The 20,637-nt window shown below is 42.3% G+C and overlaps 1 protein-coding gene across 4 annotated transcripts in view; it reads right to left on the bottom strand.

Annotated features, from left to right (window-relative positions):
- The window catches only part of DPP6 (dipeptidyl peptidase like 6), a 1,283,113-nt gene that overhangs the window by 126,397 nt on the left and 1,136,079 nt on the right, over window positions 1–20,637 (bottom strand). The window lies entirely within an intron of this gene.

The following is a 20,637-nucleotide window of genomic DNA, read 5'->3' as shown; positions in this document are numbered from 1 at the left end:
TGTATCTGCTGCTCCTAGGGGGGAGGGAGGAGGGGCTAAGTGCAGGGAGCGAGCCTGTGTATCTAGCTATTCCTGTGTCTGCACCACGTGACCTAGCTTCCTGCTCTCAGATCGGGGAGAGGAGCTGCTTTCATTTCTGAACTCGTCTTCTGTTCTCCCAGTTATCAGGATAGCTAATTCAATTGTGTTCATTATGGCAGAGACAGGCAGTCTCTGTATGTAACACAGAATGGAGTTGCTCCTGCCTGTACTTCATAGTCCAATATTGTGCATATAGTGTTGTTTGAGGACCTTTGATGACATCACAGGCCCTTCAGCCGCCCCATAGGATCACGCTATGCAGTGGGCGGAGCTCACAGTAATTTGGGGGTGGGGCTAAATGGCAGGTTGCATATGAAACCCCGCCCACCAAATGACGCAAGAAACAGGAAGAAAGAAGATTTTACAGCACTGAAGACTGGTGAGTATGTGACGTGGGAATACCCCTTTAACACAATGACACCCCTAACCACCAGGGAGAGGAGGACTTTTTGCCCACATCTCTGTTCCACAATCTTTGGCTTGGATTGGGTTTGTAGGAAATCTCTACCAATTCAAATAAAACATTCATCAACGTTTATCTGGGCCCTATCTGGGATAGCCATTGTATGATCGGGAACTGATGTATAACCTTCATTAAAGGGGTTGTCTCATGATAGAGGATGACATGTCTACATTCTCCAGAAGCCTCCAGCTATGGTTAGCACATTAGAAAGAGAAAGTTGGAATAATAGAGATTTCTAAGTTTATATCCAACTTCTGGAGTTTTCTCACAGTTCGATAAATCTTCACTTATATCAGGAGTCAACTTCCTGCCACAGTCTCATCATGAAATAAGACACAGCTGCTCATCAAATTTCCCATCAAGCCAGAATGTTAACGTTGGAGCACTTCAGCATCTCAGAACAATTGGAGGAAATGTAGTAGATGTCAGAGGGTTAACTAGAATCTAAAGCTGTACATTCCAGCTCAGCCCATCAACCAGACAAGCACAATTCAAAGAAATATGTTCCTCATTGTAAGTAGAGCTTTGGACACACAATCACCATCTGCTCAGTGAGAACCAGACATTACTCTGTCATCATAATCAGGAGAATGTTTTGTATCTCATGTTTTCTTTGTCTTCCAAAGCTAAATCGGAACAAACACCAAACCGGTAGACAAAGCCTTGTCTATAAAATAACACATAAGTCACGTATGTGCGGTCCATCGTCAATTACCCGTATTGGTTCCTTCATTATGTCCAATGCTGAGGCTACAGCAAAGTTCTTCTGTCATCCGAGGAAACTTTTTAACTATAGCTTCCAGTCACTTCAATATAAATGGTATCATTGAGAAACCGCAATGTCGTCAGTATGGCTTATCACAATGGACAGACTTTGAGGGTGTCATTATAAGACTCTCTATAATCATTGGTTCTGATTACTCAATGGTACATTGATGCCTCGCCGGTCTACAAAACATTGCAGTGGAGTCGCGGAGATAAGCAAGCTGTGTGACTATTACATGGAAATGGCTGGTCCTGTTATGGAAGGGTTGTCAGCTATTCTAAAAGTCACGCTGATTGATCTGGTTCAAGAAATTGCTTACGTTATACAAGTTTTTTACACCAATGTTCTACTTCTTTGGTCGGATCGCTCCAGGCTGTATCAAACGCTAAAAATGTATGTGTGCTAAAAAAATAGAAATATCCGATTGCTGCAAAATTTAGCATCCCGTTATGTCTCAGGCAGATATGTAAAGGATTACAGATATGGTCTGATTAGATGCTGGGTCTTGCCACAAGAAGGTGTAAAAGTGCTTTAGAGGTTACTTTGGGGATCGTTTGATCTACCAACAAGCAGCTCACACAGTTTCTTTGTCCACCATCAATGGTGTAAGTACCACCATAGCCACTGCCACAGGGCTCACAACATTAGGGGACTGGTGGGCCCCTGCTGCTTTTTTTTTAAATAGGCTGTTACCTGTTGGAGTAACCCCAGCAGGTAACGGTCCTATTTACTTACCAATCCCCGTTCCTGCTCATGACCAGAAGCCACTTTGGGAGATTATAGTGTGTGGAAATTGGGCATTATACTTTGGGGGGTGCACTATGCCATGGGGGGTCAGTATGGGGCATTATACTGTGTGGAGGGGCCACTATTGGACATTATATTGTGTGGAGGGGCCGCTATGGGCTATTATACTGACATCTATGGGACATTATACTGTGTGAGGGGGGTGCTATGGGGGGCCACTTTGATACACTATAATGTGGGTAAATGGGATGATGTACTGTGGTGGCACTATGCCTTGGGGGGGCACAAGTCAAAAGATTGCTCTGGTACCCATCTTTGCTACTTATGGCCCTGTCCACCATCCAGACACAGATATCCCCTTCATTATATTCCTCTAATCACCTCCGCGCCCTTAACAGAAGAAAATCTGGTGTCACGTTGCGCATTACATGTTCTGCCACCAATGGCTTTGTTTGTAAATATTTTAATTTATTTTTATTGCAGAGGAAAGGTTGCAGAGCACGCCCCCTGTAGGAAAGAAGGGATGATTGGTTAAAGGATAATGGGGATTATTTATAAAGACTGGCACGTTCAACTCCAGTCTTCAAGCCCTGGTTGCATGCCCCTTAATAAATCAAGTGGCTCTTCTGCCGCGCCATGCACCTGTCCTGAAATGTACACCAGCTTATATCTGATATAGATTTCACTGTTCACTACTAAACTGGCATAAATTATACTGAATATAGTGCAACTTTCACAGCATTTTCATGAAAACGACGCAAGAGGTGGAAAAACGCCAGTTCGTACAATTATTGTTACCAATGACATATAAAGAGTCACCAGCCTACGGTTTTTGCCAGAAATTTGCCATATAACAAATTGACTCCCCATTGACTTTACATAATTTATAACCTAGGGTGAGATTCAATGACAGCCGCAGAATAGCCAGGGGTAGGCAGATTTGCATTTCTGAATTTTTGCTATTTAATAACAATTTATTGTACAGAAACCTACAAGAAATAGCAGTAGCTCCATAATTTACATCGCCAAATAGTTTCCATGAAATGATCTGCCCCTTACACAAAGAAATTCCAGAAAGGGACTGTGTCTTTATCATGTGAACGGCCGGAAATTGCTTAATCTTGTCAAGGTTATAGGAAAAGCCGTGGCAGAAAGTGATCAATTTGCCAGTGACCTCTCGCTCGGCCATGAGGCGCAGTCCGCCCCTGTATTATTCTAATACTAGTCCTTTAAAGCTGGGACACACTGGGGATATTAGCATACGTTTACAAACTGCTCTCCTAGGTTTGCATATTTCTGACTACGTCTTCTATGAACCTATGAAAAGGTTAAGCTATGTGGCGGTAAATGCTAAAGTCGCCAACCTGCAGGATCAGCAGATGCTCACAAAAGTTAAATGTGTTCTTTTCAGCCATTTACACCGCCAAAAAGATACAATTATTCCTTCTGAAACCTAGCAGACATTCATGCATAATCGGTGAGTTCTGAAGCCTGCCGTGCTCATCTCATGGAATATAATCTTTATGTATTCTCTGATGCTTTACCAGGAAGCTACAATTAACATTGCTGGTAAACAGAAAGACGGCGAAGAAAGCAAACAAACAGGGCAAAAATAGAAAACGGAACATCAAAAAAAGGAGTTGCTGTTTTCTAGTAATTACATCGATTTATGAAGCAATGAAAATATTCTCACTATTATATATTTGTGTTACATAGACAGAAACACTGTACGTGGGGTGTATAGAAGGGACAAAGCCAGGGTGGGTGGCCTATGCACTATTAGCAACAGAAGCGAAAAAAAGTTCTAATTCTAAGAGAGTCTGTCACTAGAGTTGAGCGAGTACTGTTCGGATCAGCCGATCCGAACAGCACGCACGCACTGAAATCAATGCACGCAGCCGGTACGCGGGGGGTTAAGCGGCCGGCCGCCGTCAAACCGGAAGCACCAGGTGCTTCCATTCATTTCAATGCATGCGTGCTGTTCGGATCGGCTGATCCGAACAGTACTCGCTCAACTCTATTGACTGTCACCCGGCCCAGTCGTACGAATCCAGCCGCACAGTTAGATAGGTTAGGCTCATAGTTTTCCCTTTGTGGATTCATGCTTCAGTTCCTTAGATATTGGGAGCAACAAGGGCCTCATTTTTTGTTCTTGTTGCTCAAAAAAGTGACCCCCAACACTGCCCATGATTGCCTTCCTAACTCCCCTTCCTTCTTTGACTGACAGGGCTTAGCTAAAATCTCACCCAGCTCTGTGCTCTTGCGTTTGCGCCACCACTGCTCGGTGCATGCGCAGGTACAGCCACCTTCAGATGGGTTGTACAATGCATGTACTGCTTATTAGAGTGGCGGCACAATGTGAGAGCACACGACCAGGGGAGATTTCAACAGAGATCCTTGGCTTTGTGAGTCAAAGAAAGGAAGGCGAAAGAAGGGCTTTCCAGAGTCTGGATAATATGGGACTTTTGGGTAATATATGTACAATTTAACTACTCGGAATGGCTTTATAAAACATCACGGTCCACACAATTTATAGGATCATTCAGTGAATAGAGCTATCTGGGTAATGTATGGCATTCTTGGCACTGGGACTATTTATCCGGTCACTGCATGGCACTATCTCTGTGCTGTGTGACATTATTTAAGGGCATGGTGGCTAAAAGTGTCACTATCTACAGGGCGTTTAGATAACAGTTTATATGCGCGGCTCTATTAAAGAGGTTATGCAGGGAGAATTAAAGCACGCCAGTGCATTCCTGGTACTGGATACGTTTTTATTTTAATATATACCCAGCTCTCCTGGAGTTTCATTGAGTATCTTTGCAAAGCACTGCAGGGGAAGGGGAGAGTAAGTCTCAATCCTCTGTCTCCGCTGCTGGCTCCAACTCTTGGTCACATGATCGGCTCTGCTCTATTCTATGGACATGTACCTGGAGTAGAACAAAATTGGTGCTATCACAAAAAGCCAGAGTGGATGCACGGGAGGCAGTGGACAGAGAATTTTGGCACCCTAATGCACTCCGCACTGACAAGGTGATATTTTTCCACCTCACATTGACTTCAATGGGAATCTGCCTGAAGATTGAGGATGACGCTTATATTTCTGCCTCCCATGGAAAGGAATGTGACGCAGATTTCAGGTGGAATTTGGAGCTGATTCTGATTCTGTGGTAGAATTCTCTTCATATTCAGCCGCGTGAACCCTAATAAATGTGGTGTGCAGCATGAAGTCCAGTTTTGTGGCATCTTGAAGGGAGTCTATCATTGGGGATTTCGTTTTATAAGTAAACACACATTGGAATAGCCTTTAGAAAGGCTATTCTATCCTTACCTCTCTTTCTCTTCTCCTCGCAGCCGTTTTTGAAATATATCATTTTTAGCAAATATGTAAATGAAGCTCAGGGAGCACCACAGTGTCATATCTTGCGCCGAGCACCACAGCGTTGTACCATTGATGCCGCCTCCTGGGCCGTTCCATCATTCCCTTATGCAGATTAGCTCATCTTCTTCACCCTCCTCTGTCCAAATCCCATGCATGCGCTCTTCACTCCTGTAGGACTATAATAAGGATGGCCGGCGGAGCATGCGCTGTACGTGCGGCTCAAACCCAAAGTGGTTTGTTTACTTAAAAAACTAAATCCCCCATTATACACTCCCATTAAGATTGGTTGTCTGCTCCATAGCATCGCACTGCACCACGCGTCATTCTATACCTACTATTACTGAATCTGTCAATAGACACAAGAAATCCAGACTTATTCCTATAAGTCAGAACTGGATTATTTTTCATGCGGTGAAGGACGGTTCAATAGTCTCAATGCAACACACACATACAAAGAACACAAATCGTCTGTTCTGCCATGTTTGTTTTAGAAAATCCTAGTATTCTCCGTGACATCCTGGAACATCTTTCCTTATAATTCTGCATTGTATCATTCATCTGTTATCCCTCCTGGAAATGGATGAATAAATTGTCAGATAACATTTCCATTATTAGTGATTTATCTTTCTACACATTCGGACACTCGCAGCAGTGACTGGACAGGGGGAATGGTAAAGCTTTTATACAAGATTTCATTGTATTCATTTGTTTTCAGGAGGAATAACAAAGGGACTTCACAACGTAAGAGAAAACACGGCAGTGTCACTATTTACAAGTATTTGCTATAAGTGTACACAATTAAGTACTAGGTTTAGTGTCTATGATATATACTATAAACTTTTCCATCAGTCCCCATTAACCCAGTAGAGCCCAAAAAAAGTCTCGTTTTGGCATCGGTTGGGCCAGTATACATCAGCATGTCTTTTTCATCTACATGGAAGCGCAGCACACTGCTGCAAAAAAAGCATAACATGGTGTCACTGTATGGCATACATTACTGGCCTCAGTGACATAACTAAAGTTTTGTCATCCCTGGTGCAAATGTTTGTATATTTTGTATTCTTGATAGTGATGATTATGGGTGCAGCAACGGAATCTCAGATACTTGAAAACGATCCAGCTTTAGTATCCACAACTGTGGTTATCAAGAATATGGTGAATGAGCATCGCAGAGCCTTACATGTAAATGAATCTGGGTGCTGTGTGCTGTGGAAACAGCTGGGTCCTAATAGTCTAAGAGATCAGTGGAGGTGTAACAACCGGGGCCCCTGCTGCTCAACTGTTTGAAGATACTGCAGAGCTTTTGCAGGTGCAGTAACTCCTTCACTATTTACATTGCACAGAATCTGTTTTATAATCCCCATGCAATGATATTACATCCTGTAATAATAGTGCATGTCTGCAACAAAATACACACAGTAAAATATGCTCCACAGTGGCCCCCACACAGTATATTATGCTCCACAGTGGCCCATCACACAGTATAATATGCTCCACAGTGACCCCACACAGTTTAATATTCTTCACAGTGTCCCCCACACAATATAATAGGCTGCATAGTGGCCCCCACACAGTATAATTTGCTCCACAATGGCCCCCCACAAAGCATAATATGCTCCAAAGTGCCCCCCACAGTATAATATGCTTCACAGTGGCCCCCACACAGTATTATGAACTCCACAGTAGCCCCCACACAGTATTATATGCTCCACAGTGGCCTCCACAAAGTATAATATGCTCCTCACAGTGTAAAATGTTCCTAAGAGCCCAACTTGAGCTGCTTCAGGTGAACCCCACAAAATTCGATGAATAGTCACAATGTTCGGCACTTTGCTTCTGTGCTATTATTATACTTTGAGGTCATCCTCAGTCATGTATATGGGGCTATAGAAAAGTAGGAGTCAGTGTGCTATCCGTTAAAAACATGCCTAGCACATTGACAAAGCACACAGTCATATACTGTACAATACACGGTTGGGAATCTCTTCGTTCTCAAGTATTTGTTTTACTGTATAACAAAAGCCGGTGAGAGTGACACGCAGAGCATCGCACCTTGACCACATACTTCTACATTCTGGAGTACATAGCTATAGCGAGCACTCTAGCTGACTATAGCGGAGGTTATTCTGCTGCACACTGTGGCACTACATGTCACTACACAAACCATGGAAGGCACTTAAGCACTTCGCAAGGCTTTTCATCTCTTTTATTTGCCTTCTTTTGAAGTTTCTTTATTGTAGACAACAAAAGCAAAAATTTTAGTTCTTAAAACAGCATTTATTCTCTCTCCCGCGGAGCTTACTCAGCCTTTTTAGAATCAGAAAAGGTAAAGAACCCGGTAATGAGATGTATTGGTGATGAGTCCAATCTGATGAGCCGATCCGCTGAATTTTTTGATTCTTTTCTTACTGAAAGCGCATTATGTAGATAATATTAGGAGTCGTCACTGTGTACAATGCAATGGATGCTTATTAGTTTTTAGGAAAAACATAGGCTGGTTATGAGCGATCAATGTAGGAATGAGGTGCATGCATTTTATATGCCGATCTGTTATCGGAGCAGGGTTGATATATTCTGATATATGGTAATGTATAAACAGCAGGTGAGAGTATCCACAGATTCTATACAAAATTAGATTGATGCTGCACTTTATACAAAAAGGCTAAGCCAGGGGTACTATAGATATGCAAGCGATGACAAAAGCCAAAAGGACTGCTGCCTCTGCACTTCTCCTGTGAAATAAATGAACACATTACAGAGATAATACATGGCGAAAGGCATTAGTTCAATATACCCCCTCCCCCACACTGATTGCCTTATTTAATCCATGTAGCTGGGAGAACCTGAGCATTGAGTCTCCCACATGATATACTACGGGACCACGAGTGCCCCTGCATTGGCCTGTTGATAACAGTGACATTGAATTGTCGTGGGAGAAACTTCATTTACACATGCAAATAGGATCATTTTTCACTTTGGGGAGCAGAACTTCGATACGGCGATTAAGCCAAATAAAGAAGAGCAATTGTGCTTTGCATTCAGTATAGTGTGTTCAATGCTTGTAAGGGGTTAATCCTGAAAGAGCTTTGAGCCACAGCATAAGTGCTAAATTTAGGATAGCTAGGGGCACCAGTGATCGATAGAATTGGGGTCGCCAATAGCCGAGTACAGAGGTTGAATAGAGTGGCGGTGCACATGAGTGTTCGTGACGCAAACTCCTCCAGAAATAGGGGGTCTAAGACTGGTAGGGATCTCAGGGATGTTAAATTTATCATTAGAGATGAGTGAATGTTTCAAAAAATCGATTTGGCAGCTTAGCCGAATTTGGGCGTGCCAAGGGGGACAATTAGCATGGTGGAACCCCTTGGATGCTGCGGTCATGTTTGGTTACAACCTGCAATCAGAGATGTGTTCCGACCGGGGGTTATGGAACAGGGTATTAGCTGTTAGATACAGCTAACACCCACTCCTGATGCCATGGGTGATCACAAAAGGGGTTAAAGGGCATTAGGAGAAACCCAGGGCCAACAAGGCCCTGCTCTCACAAGGGATCTGAGGATCTCATCTCAGTACCTAATGGCAGTCAGGCTACCTCTGGCGAGCACATGGAGGGCTGTGTGGCCCTCCAAAGAAATGCCACCCGACACCATTACTAACCCACGGCCAAACCAGTCATGCTGAAGGATGTTGCAGGCAGCAGATTGCTCTCCATGGTGTCTCCAGACTCTGTCACGTCTGTCACATGTGCTCAGTGTGAACCTGCTTTCATCTGTGAAGAGCACAGGGCGCCAGTGGCGAAGTTGCCAATCCTGGTGTTCTGTGGCAAATGCCAAGAGTCCTACACGGTGTTGGGCCGTCAGCACAACCCCCATCTGTGGACGTCGGGCCCTCATACCATCCTCATTCATTTTGGGGGTGACTCCAAATCCAGGCCCCCATTGGTTAATAAATTTGATTTCCATTAATGATTTTTGTGTGATTTTGTTGTCATCACATTGAACTTTGTACAGAACAAAGTATTCAGTGAGAATATTTCATTCATTCAGATCTAGGAGGGGTTATTTGAGTTTTCCCTTTATTTTTTTGAGCAGTATATTTTATAAATAAAGTTATCTTTAAAGGGAACCTGTCACCAACATTTACCCCACCATACAAGTTCTACCACGCAATACTATGGGGCCTGCCTGCGATATCTCCATTTAATTTTAAAAAATGCCATGTTTTACCTTTAAAAAATTACATTTTTATGATTTCCTATGTCTATGTAAATGCGCAGTGTGGTGTCACACGTGCTAGTTGTAACACCGCCTCTATACACAATTGATTGACATCTCCTCCAACCCCTTTTCCTTGTATACTCATTGATAATCCAAAGCGTGCGCAGAGTGCCCCATCGACAATCAGACATTGGGGAATGCTACGGCATCTTTGATTGCGCAGGTGCGGGATTTCATGCTGGAATTCACAAATGGAAGGGGAGTGACCAGACAAGAATCTACAAGAATTCCTCAAGAATAAGCCAGACTGCTCTCTACAGAACAATGCTCATTGGACCTTTCTTTGCTAATTTGCATATATGGCAAATAATCTTCAGGTACTGATTATAAATAACCAGGGACTCATTCTGGAAAATTTAGAATGAACTTTTCAACATGTTTGTGGCCATGTCTTTGCTAATGGGTCAAAATCTCAGGAGACAGGTCCCCTTTAAAAAGGCTGTTCAGGTCCTGCTAATTGTTTGTTAAAAGACCCCCCCCCCCCCGTTTTAATCAATTAAACATAAAAACGTATATGTAAATGACTCCATGTTTTTTCACTGTTCATTTACATGGTGTTCTGTTCTCCATCTATTTTGCATCTAACACTCCATTTCTCTGTGTATATATATGCCTACCTTCAGAAATTGTGTTATACCATCCTGATGAAGGGACCTCTATAGTCCCGAAAGCTTGATATGTCATCAAAAAACTTTTTAAGTTAGCCATTAAAAAAGGTATAAACTACTGAGGACTTCTCTCAAAAAATTTCTTTCATTTCACCATGCACCGTGGTCATTCTTTGCACCCCTTCACGCCGTGCTTCATTCACCCCCTCCTCTCTGGGTTCTTTTCTGGAAGACCTCCTTCTGCTGCACGCTCCGGCGCCATTTTTGTGTGGAGAACAGCGCGACCGTTCTGCGCGTTCGCAGCACGCTCACGTGGTTCTCACGGGAACAGAGCATACTGAGCATACTGGATGGAGTGCAACTGTGCATGCGCAAGATTTGGATCTAGACTGCCGGGAATGAAGACAGATGGAGGTGGTGATTAGAAAGCAGGAGGAGGTCTTCCAGAAAAGAACCCAGAGAGGAGGGCGTGAACGAAGCATGACGTGGAGGGGTGCAGGGAACACCCACGGTGCACGGTAGGAGTCATTTACATATACGTTTTTACGTTAATTAATTAATTAAAACAGGGGGTCTTTTAAAAAAAAAGATTAGCAGGACCTGAATAGCCTTTTTAAAGGCTATTCAGTCATATGTTAATCTAAAATAGCGAAATTTTCCCACTCGTTCTATTCCCTTCCTCCTTTCCTATTACTACTTCTGTCACTGTCTTCTATAGGTTTGCTTAGTATATATGACTTGTCTACTATGAATTTATTATTGTTCTTAGGGGGTTATCCACATCTGTGGCTTATCGAAGTTTGATTCTCTGTACTGAATATGCTCACCACGTCTTTTTGTTCTGTTTTGCTGAATTGTTCGTATTTACTATTGCTGTTTTACTTTTATATTGCTTTAAAAATTTGAATTAAAAAAAAATTGCAAAATTCAAACGATAGAGCCCTTTAATAAAGGAAGAAACACTCCTGCCTATAGATGGTGTCTCTGGTTTGCATGATATCACTAGCCATGCTACAAGACTCATATCTCACTATAGATGGCACCAGAGAGTTGTTTTTCTTCCTTCTGGAGGAGAGCTAATTTGCACACTCTTTTCCCAGAATGCATTGCCTGTTTCGCTCTCCCCAAGGAGAATCACTACCTTGCAAAAGCTTCTGTAAAGACAAATAGAGGCTATTAAATGATTCAACTATTACCATTTTTGCAAAAAAAAAAAGTTTCGGTAATTTCCAGCACTTTGTATACTTTATATAATAAAGAAAATAAATTGCGGCAAAAAAAAAAAAAAAAACTGTTCCAGGAGCAATTAATAAAAACTTGGCGGAAATAAAGTCCAGAATAAATGAAATAATTTAATATTATCCAGCACGCCTACTGTTTTTATATTGTAATGCAACAAAACTACTTTATCATCTATATAAATTGGAAAGCAGGAGCTCATTATTTCTGGAGCAGCTGAACATCTGTTTTATAAAGCTGGCTGCTTCCTGCAGTGACTGACCTATTTTTCAGCCAATTACTAAATAATAAATGTTTGGCCGGTAATGAAGAAATCTTATTATGATTTGTTATATATCATGAAGCTAATGCTGCTAGTGTTGTCTTAGTCACAAAGGAACAGAACGCGTGTGCACCGCGCCGACTTGCGATAAGCCGCATCTACTACAACCAAACTTTCGAGTTAAACATCAAGATATCATGATTGTTGAACAGATATATCAAGCCTTGAATTTCCCACAATGCAAATTGATTGCAACATAGTGAAAAAAAAATGTGAAAAGCTGTAATGCACATTACAACCACTAGGTGGCCACATGAGGATAAACATCTCCCTGCAGAAGGTTGCAAAATCATATTTTTGTTAAAAGCTGATGATCTTATTTCATGCATCAAGCTAAGGCCCGGTTCACATTTGCACGTGGGTTTCAGTTCAGGGAGTCCACTTGGGGACCCTCCAAATGGAAACCTAATCCGCATAAAAAAGCAGTTACCTAAGGAAACCTGCAGACCCCATAGGCTATAATTTCTGCAGAGAGGGGAGGGGAACGGAATGGCCTGAATGCAGATGTGAACCGAGCCTAACAGGAAATTGGGAGGTTTTTTGCTGCAGCTTACCTGCTTTTGCGGGTCTCCTGCAGTTTTCCCACAGCTTTTAACCTCTGCATTACTGATATGCTACATGTTTAGCCCCTTACGGTTTATTTCACCAAGCATTATTTTTACTTTTCTCATTATCCAATAGCTATTTTCATTACTATATTGATATAGCTATATGAGGGCTTGTTTTTTGTGGGATGAGTTGTATGTGTAATTGGCACCATTTTTGACTACATATAGGTGGTTGATTCAGTTTTGTTAATTCTTTCGAGGAAAGGGGTAGAAAAAAGAAGCCATTTTTTGTGGATTATAAATTTTCAGTTTCTCAGTTAAAGGGGTTTCCAGGCAGAATATTTTTTTTTCCTTTTGAAAGGTTTGTTAGTGCTAGTAATGGGTTAATACGTACGCCCATATACCTTTAGCAGGGTTTGGAGTGATTTCTGGGTGTCTCTGGTTGCTGTTGCATCCTCTGTGTTTGTTTAGTTGGTGTAACTTCCTGTTGTGCAGCTTCCTGTATACACTAGTTCCTTCTCAACCATACCCCCCTCCTCCTCCTTCACTCCCACTCCCTGTCTCACTAACCTAGCAATCCCACCCATTACTAGCCCCTCCCAGCTGGGCTGTATACTTTGAATACACTGCAGAGTTTCCGCAAGGAAATTTTGCAGAGTACTCTCCTGCAAGCTGCTGCAAAAAAACATCCAAAATTAATGTTTTTTGTTACAACTCACCTGTACTGCAAAGTTTGAGATTTGCAGTAATAATTGTCAGATCACAGGACGAGAACCTACAGTGAAAGTCATTCTGCACTATAGGTTTTAGCTGCAGCATGTGGATGAGATTTGTATGAATTTCATCCACTGTGCATCTTGGGATTCTATCTTTTTTACTCTGGGTAGAATGGGTGGATTGTAAAAAGTTGGGTTTGCCCTGAATATTTTGAATTGTTTGGGTTTTTTTTTTTTTTTTTTTTTTTTATTGTTCAATTTGTCTTTGGCAAACCAAGAAAGCCACCACATTATACTGTAGGGTCTCTTCAGACTCCAGAGTATAACAGGTGGAGGACTTCCATTACCTCTCTTGGGCCACCTCGTGGCATCTGATGCTCTGGAGTGACAACATTGTAGAAGGTTTAGCACTGAGGCCTGTGATTGAGCCTCAGCAGTGACCTGGGCACAATGAGCGTCATGAAACTCGGGATGCCCTTGTGACCACTGATAGACAAATCACAGGCCTCAGCCATGATCCCCATGTATAATGCAAACAATGGAGCCGCACACTCTAAAAATATGATGAGTAGTGTTGCGGGCATGAAAGGGTTCTCCAACCCATAGAGCAGAGAGTAATAATTCTGCCTCACACACGTTTCGCGTGAAAAAAATTAAAAGAATTTTAATTTGTGACTTCAACACAAATATAAATGTTGATACACCATGTATAAGAGGGTTATAGTACACAAGTCAGTACTGCTGACCCTGTTATGCATGGCGTATCAACTTTTGTATTTGTGTTGAAGTCACAAATTAAAATTCTTTTCATTTTTTTTACCCAAAATGTGTGTGCGGCAGAATTATTACTCTCCATGATCCCCAGGGCGATGACATCAGAGAAGAATGCTGGACGTAGCAGGAAGAGTGCCAGATGCCGCGAACAGGCCCGAGAGAAGTAACGGAAGCTGAGTATAAGTGTTTTTTTATTTTTTTACACCACAGTTGTGCCTTGATCTATTATACTCTGGGGTCTGAAGAGACCCTTCAATATAATAATGTCATTTTTCACTTTAACATAATTTAGGCTGTGTTTGCCTTAGAGAGCTCGAAATTGTATAGGTAGGTTCCTAGGAGCCCTGACAGTGTTCTACACTATGTTTTATAGATAGGTTCCTAGGAGCCCTGACAGTGTTCTACACTATGTTTTATAGATAGGTTCCTAGGAGCCCTGACAGTGTTCTACACTATGTTTTATAGATAGGTTCCTAGGAGCCCTGACAGTGTTCTACACTATGTTTTATAGATAAGTTCCTAGGAGCCCTGACAGTGTTCTACACTATGTTTTATAGATAAGTTCCTAGGAGCCCTGACAGTGTTATACACTATGTATTATAGATAGGTTCCTAGGAGCCCTGACAGTGTTCTACACTATGTTGTATAGATAAGTTCCTAGGAGCCCTGACAGTGTTATACACTATGTTTTATAGATAGGTTCCTAGGAGCCCTGACAGTGTTATACACTATATTTTATAGATAGGTTCCTAGGAGCCCTGACAGTGTTATACACTATATTTTATAGATAGGTTCCTAGGAGCCCTGACAGTGCTCTACACTATGTTGTATAGATAAGTTCCTAGGAGCACTGACAGTGTTATACACTATGTTTTATAGATAGGTTCCTAGGAGCCCTGACAGTGTTCTACACTATATTTTGTAGATAGGTTCCTAGGAGCCCTGACAGTGTTCTACACTGTGTTTTATAGATAGATTCCTAGGAACCCTGACAGTGTTCTACAGTATATCTTATAGATAGGTTCATAGGAGCCCTGGCAGTGTTCTACACTATGTTTTATAGATAGGTTCCTAGGAGCCCTGACAGTGTTCTACACTATGTTGTATAGATAAGTTCCTAGGAGCCCTGACAGTGTTATACACTATGTTGTATAGATAGGTTCCTAGGAGCCCTGACAGTGTTATACACTATGTTTTATAGATAGATTCCTAGGAGCTCTGACAGTGTTCTACACTATGTTCCTAGGAGCCCTGCCCTGCTTTTATAGATAGGTTCCTAGGAGAGCAGACAGTGTTCTACACTATGTTTTATAGATAGGTTCCTAGGAGCCCTGCCTTTGTTCTACACTATGTTCCTAGGAGCCCTGACAGTGTTATACACTATGTTTTATAGATAGGTTCCTAGGAGCCCTGACAGTATTCTACACTTTGTTTTATAGATAGGTTCCTAGGAGCCCTGACAGTGTTCTACACTATATTTTACAGATTGGTTCCTAGGAGAGCAGACAATGTTTTACACTATGTTTTATAGATAGGTTCCTAGGAGCCCTGCCTTTGTTCTACACTATGTTCCTAGGAGCCCTAAGCGTATTCTACACTATGTTTTATAGTTTCCTAGGAGCCCTGACAGTGTTCTACACTATGTTTCATAGATAGGTTCCTAGGAGCCCTGACAGTGTTCTACACTATGTTTCATAGATAGGTTCCTAGGAGCCCTGACAGTGTTCTACACTATGTTTATCTCTAACTCTGTGGTCTGGAGAGACCCCAGACTATAATGGTGGTTCAAGAGTGGTAAAGCCCAAAAATTGGCGATCTGGCTCATGATGAGCCGATTCATCCCTACCGACCAATGACAATTGTGTGCTTACCTCTGCCGACAGAATCCACTAGCCAAGCTGACGGGCAGCTATGTCTTTCTCTTATTTGACTGCATATTGACCTATTGCAATATTTCATTGCATGAGTAATGATATCCTGACAGAGTGTGTGTGTGTGTGTGTGTGGGGGGGGGGGGGGAGTCTGACAGACTGTATTATGAATCTCAATAAACAGAGCAGGAGGGTAGGATTTACTTAGACTCAGACATCAAAAGAGTTATGTCATGAGAAGGGTCTGCGGGCCCCCTCCCTCCTTGGAGCCCATAGCAGCTGCCTACACTGCCTCCATGGTAGGTACGCCATTGCCTACTGTGACTATACGATGTGTGTCCCTGACTTTACATATGATTTTCATACATTTGTACACGCATAGCCCGTCATTACGTAGTCAAAACATGCAGAGTCAATACTCAATGGAGTATTTCAACGTTTTAGTGAATATCGGTGCAGATCCCCTTTTAGGAATATGTTGATGTCTTGTATATATCTGTATTTCTTTCTTACTGTTCTGATTCTGCCAGTATTGAATAATTTAGTGTTCTGTCTGTTCTCTTTTTGTTTATTTCTTTCTCTCGCCTCCTCTCCGCTTTATTTGTCCTCATCAGCTATGCTCTGATCTGGCAGAGATTTTACTTTCAGACAGCCGCTCTTCATTTTTTGAGCCCATTTAAAAAACGCCGAAACCCGGTGAGTTATCTGAGAAGAATTCATTCCCCAATTCAGCCCTGGGAAAGCGCTGGTAATCTAAACATAATCAGCCGCAGAATCTCAAATAATGCTACCGTGGGTAAAACCCTGTCTGCAAGCTTGATGAAATCTAAGGAAAACACGTTACGCATAATATAGAAAATCTGCTATAGACTACTGCTAAATATTTTTTGTCCTTTCGGCCTACTTAGCAGGAAATATGTGTACTGATTTTCCTACGCCACAGCTGTTAGATGTAGGAGATAAAAAGAGACTGTACTGCCGGCGCTGTCCACTAGATGGCACCTGGGAGCAGCATTAGAGAATAAAAGATCACATCATTTTCATATGGTAACTACTAGAATATTAAAAAAAAGAACATGTCTGGCTATTATAGGATTTCAAGACTGTTAATGTAAACCCAGGAGGCAGTGGTGCTGAGAACTAAACATTACTCATAGAGACGGAAACGATAAAAGTAGATGCTCCTTTGGCGGCTGGGCAACTTTTGATATACTTAGCAGATCTTCCCCTCCAGGGGCACAAGCACCGCTTTATTTATCTCTTCACCTAAGGAAAGGCGATGTATAAAGCAAATGCAACCTGCAAACTGCATAGTATACCTTCTTTTTTGCAGTGTACAGTAGGAAAGGGATGCTATATGTAATGTATACCTAGACCTGGCATGACTGACAGAGGTTCTAGAGGGCAACACTACCACTTTAACATTAGTCATCACAGTTAAAAATGCAGCCTAACGTAAAAGGAAAATACAAATTCTCCTTGATCTAGCACCACTTTTTGGAACATAATTCCCTATAGATCAATACCCATTTTCTTAAGAAAAACAGAGATATTTTCTGTAATTAATCCCAAACCAGAATATCTCCTCCAAAAGGAAGAGACCAGTCTATAGACAGCAATTTGAGCAAAGCGTATGCCTAAATGGTCTTTAAAAAAGCTATTCAGGTGCTGCCTCCAGTTCTTCCAAAGTCCCACCCCGTTTTTAGTAAAAATGGGTAAATACTATATGCTAATGATGAGGCTCACTGAGCACTCTAGGCTTTCCCCAGGGCCAGCGAGCACCCCCCGCTTCATACCTCTGAAACGAGCCTCCATTGCTTGTATTCTAAAGACCTCCTCCTCCACCAGTACTGTACCACCTATATCTCCTGTAGTCTTGCTCCGTGTGGGTAAAATCCCATGCATGCGCAGTAACGCTCCGTTCTGAGCAGTACTGCGCATGCCTGAGTGCCATTTTGTTGTAGAATACTGATGGACAATGAATGGAGCAGGAAGCAGACAGCTCTGTTCCCTGTGTAGTGGCCAGACCAGGTTACTACAGATCAGCTCCCATTCATTTGAACCTACGCTGCAGTTACTCAGTTCAGCCACTGCACAGAGAACAGTGCTGTCTGCTTCCTTTTCCTTTCTCTGTGTATCAGCTGCTGAGAAGAGCAAGTTGGTGATGTTGTCTGTTCCCCCACCGATCTTGCTAATTCCCAGACGTCTGGATCTCCAAGCTAACGCTATTGTCCCAACTTGCACCCTATTAGGAATGCCGAAACGTGAGGGAGCTGAAGGAGCTTTGATGCATTTCTTTAAAGCATATAATACTGGCTATAGAATTGATCCAGACACTGAGTCGTTCCAAGTCATAGGGTCATTCCCAGACTAAAGCTGAGCATGGACATTCAATGACTGATAGGGAAAAAAATGATTTATAAGATCTGATACCAAGGTCAAACATCAAACTCAGATGAAAGGAAGACCCTGAAGGCTGAAGCTGATATTTTATATCAGAAAATTCAAGAAGTCAATTCTGGCAGCCTTCAGGCGGTCTTTTACTCAGATTTTCCAAGGAAGGCAGCGCGCTCAGTCCCTTTATAGTGTTACACTTATACTTTACTGTCCTGAAAGATTTAGAAGGTATTTACATCAGATATTTTTTTAATATTTTTATTGTGTTTTGTTTTTTATACTGCGGTTTTTATAACCATAGCAGGTATCTCATGTAACTATAACCATACTGTAAGTGTCAGGATACCAAATTGAAAAGGTATTCTGGTTAATAAGTTGCCCCCTATGCAAAGGATATGGGCGGCTAACTTGGCGATGATTGGAGGTCTGACTGCTGGGACCTTCACCAGTCATGAAGTTTCGATGAAATCCAAGTTTTGATGTCATTTAGATTTGACATATAACAGATCCAACACAGCATCATACCTTGCATTGCGAGTGGAAGCCATGATGCCAATGTGAATAGAGCCTTAAATATATTTCCACCGTCCCATGCCAGATACTGTCGATACTAAGAGGTTTTTTGTTGTTCCATATTTTAAAAAAATCTCTGCTAAATAAATGTAAAATATTTCTAAAACCAATGGAATAGTTGTCTATAGCCTAAGTTCCTAACCTGTAGTACAGTACATGCACACTAGGGAGCTATATGTCATGTCTGGGGTTGATCCGATCTTGAGATTTCAGGATCGATTTTAAAATCTGATTTCCGATAATTTTCCAGCCAATCCCGATCGTGAAATTTGCTCGATCGCTGATCGAAATCTGATCTTTTCCCATCCCGATCGTCGTTCAAACCTAGTCAATGCTTCTTTATGGGAAAAGTCACTTTTAGGGTTGAGACGATCTAGAGAATTCAAAATCCGATTTCTGATGATTTTCCAGCCGATCCCAATCGCGATCGTGAAATTTGCCTTAAGACAGACCATAAATTTAGGATTGGTGGGGTTTGACAGCTAGCTCCTGTACAGATCAGCTGGAAGGGGTGACTTACAGCACCCACACTATACAGAGCAGGAAGCATTAGGCTCCATGCCCTATAGAGAGCCTGGGTGCCAGTACTGCAACTCATTTCCCATTGAACTGCAGTACCAGTGTCCACCAACCATACAGGGATCAGAGCCAATCGTGAGCTGTGTACAGTCATGGCCAAAAGTTTTGAGAATTGACACAAATCTTATATTTTCACATGATCTGCTGCCCTCTGGCTTTTATGTGTGTTTGTCAGATGTTTTAATCACATACAGAAATATAACTGCAATTATATTATGAGTAACAAACAAAAGTTTATATTGAAAGTTAGAATGAGTTAATGCAGCAAGTCAATATTTGCAGTGTTGACCCTTCTTCAGGACCTCTGCAATTCTCCCTGGCATGCTCTCAATCAACTTTTGGACCAAATCCTGACTGATAGCAGTCCATTCTTGCACAATCAATGCTTGCATTTTGTCAGAATTTGTAGGTTTTTGTTTGTCCACCCGTCTCTTGATGATTGACCTCAAGTTCTCAATGGGATTAAGATCTGGGGAGTTTCCAGGCCATGGACCCAAAATTTCTATGTTTTGTTCCCTGAGCCATTTAGTTATCACCTTTGCTTTATGGCAAGGTGCTCCATCATGCTGGAAAAGGCATTGATGATCGCCAAACTGCTCTTGGACGGTTGGGAGAAGTTGATCTTGGAGGACATTCTGGTACCATTCTTTATTCATGGCTGTGTTTTTAGGCAAGACTGTGAGAGAGCCGATTCCCTTGGCTGAGAAGCAACCCCACACATGAATGGTTTCAGGATGCTTTACAGTTGGCATGAGACAAGACTGGTGGTAGCGCTCACCTCATCTTCTCCAAATAAGCTGTTTTCCAGATGTCCAAAACAATCGAAAAGGGGATTCATCAGAGAAAAGGACTTTACCCCAGTCCTCAGCAGTCCACTCCCTGTATCTTTTGCAGAATATCAGTCTGTCCCTGATGTTTTTTCTGGAGAGAAGTGGCTTCTTTGCTGCCCTCCTTGAGACCAGGCCTTGCTCCAAGAGTCTCTGCCTCACAGTGCGTGCAGATGCACTCACACCTGCCTGCTGCCATTCCTGAGCAAGCTCTGCACTGCTGGTAGCCCGATCCCGCAGCTGAAACACTTTTTAGAGACGGTCCTGGCGCTTGCTGGTCTTTCTTGGGCGCCCTGGAGCCTTTTTGCCAACAATGGAACCTCTCTCCTTGAAGTTCTTGATGATGCGATAGATTGTTGACTGAGGTGCAATCTTTCTAGCTGCGATACTCTTCCCTGTTAGGCCATTTTTGTGCAGTGCAACGATGACTGCACGTGTTTCTTTAGAGATAACCATGGTTAACAGAA

Source organism: Leptodactylus fuscus, chromosome 4, assembly GCF_031893055.1.
Source record: "Leptodactylus fuscus isolate aLepFus1 chromosome 4, aLepFus1.hap2, whole genome shotgun sequence".
Classification (NCBI taxonomy): Eukaryota; Metazoa; Chordata; class Amphibia; order Anura; family Leptodactylidae; genus Leptodactylus; species Leptodactylus fuscus.
This window is presented reverse-complemented; position numbering and strand designations above follow the sequence as displayed.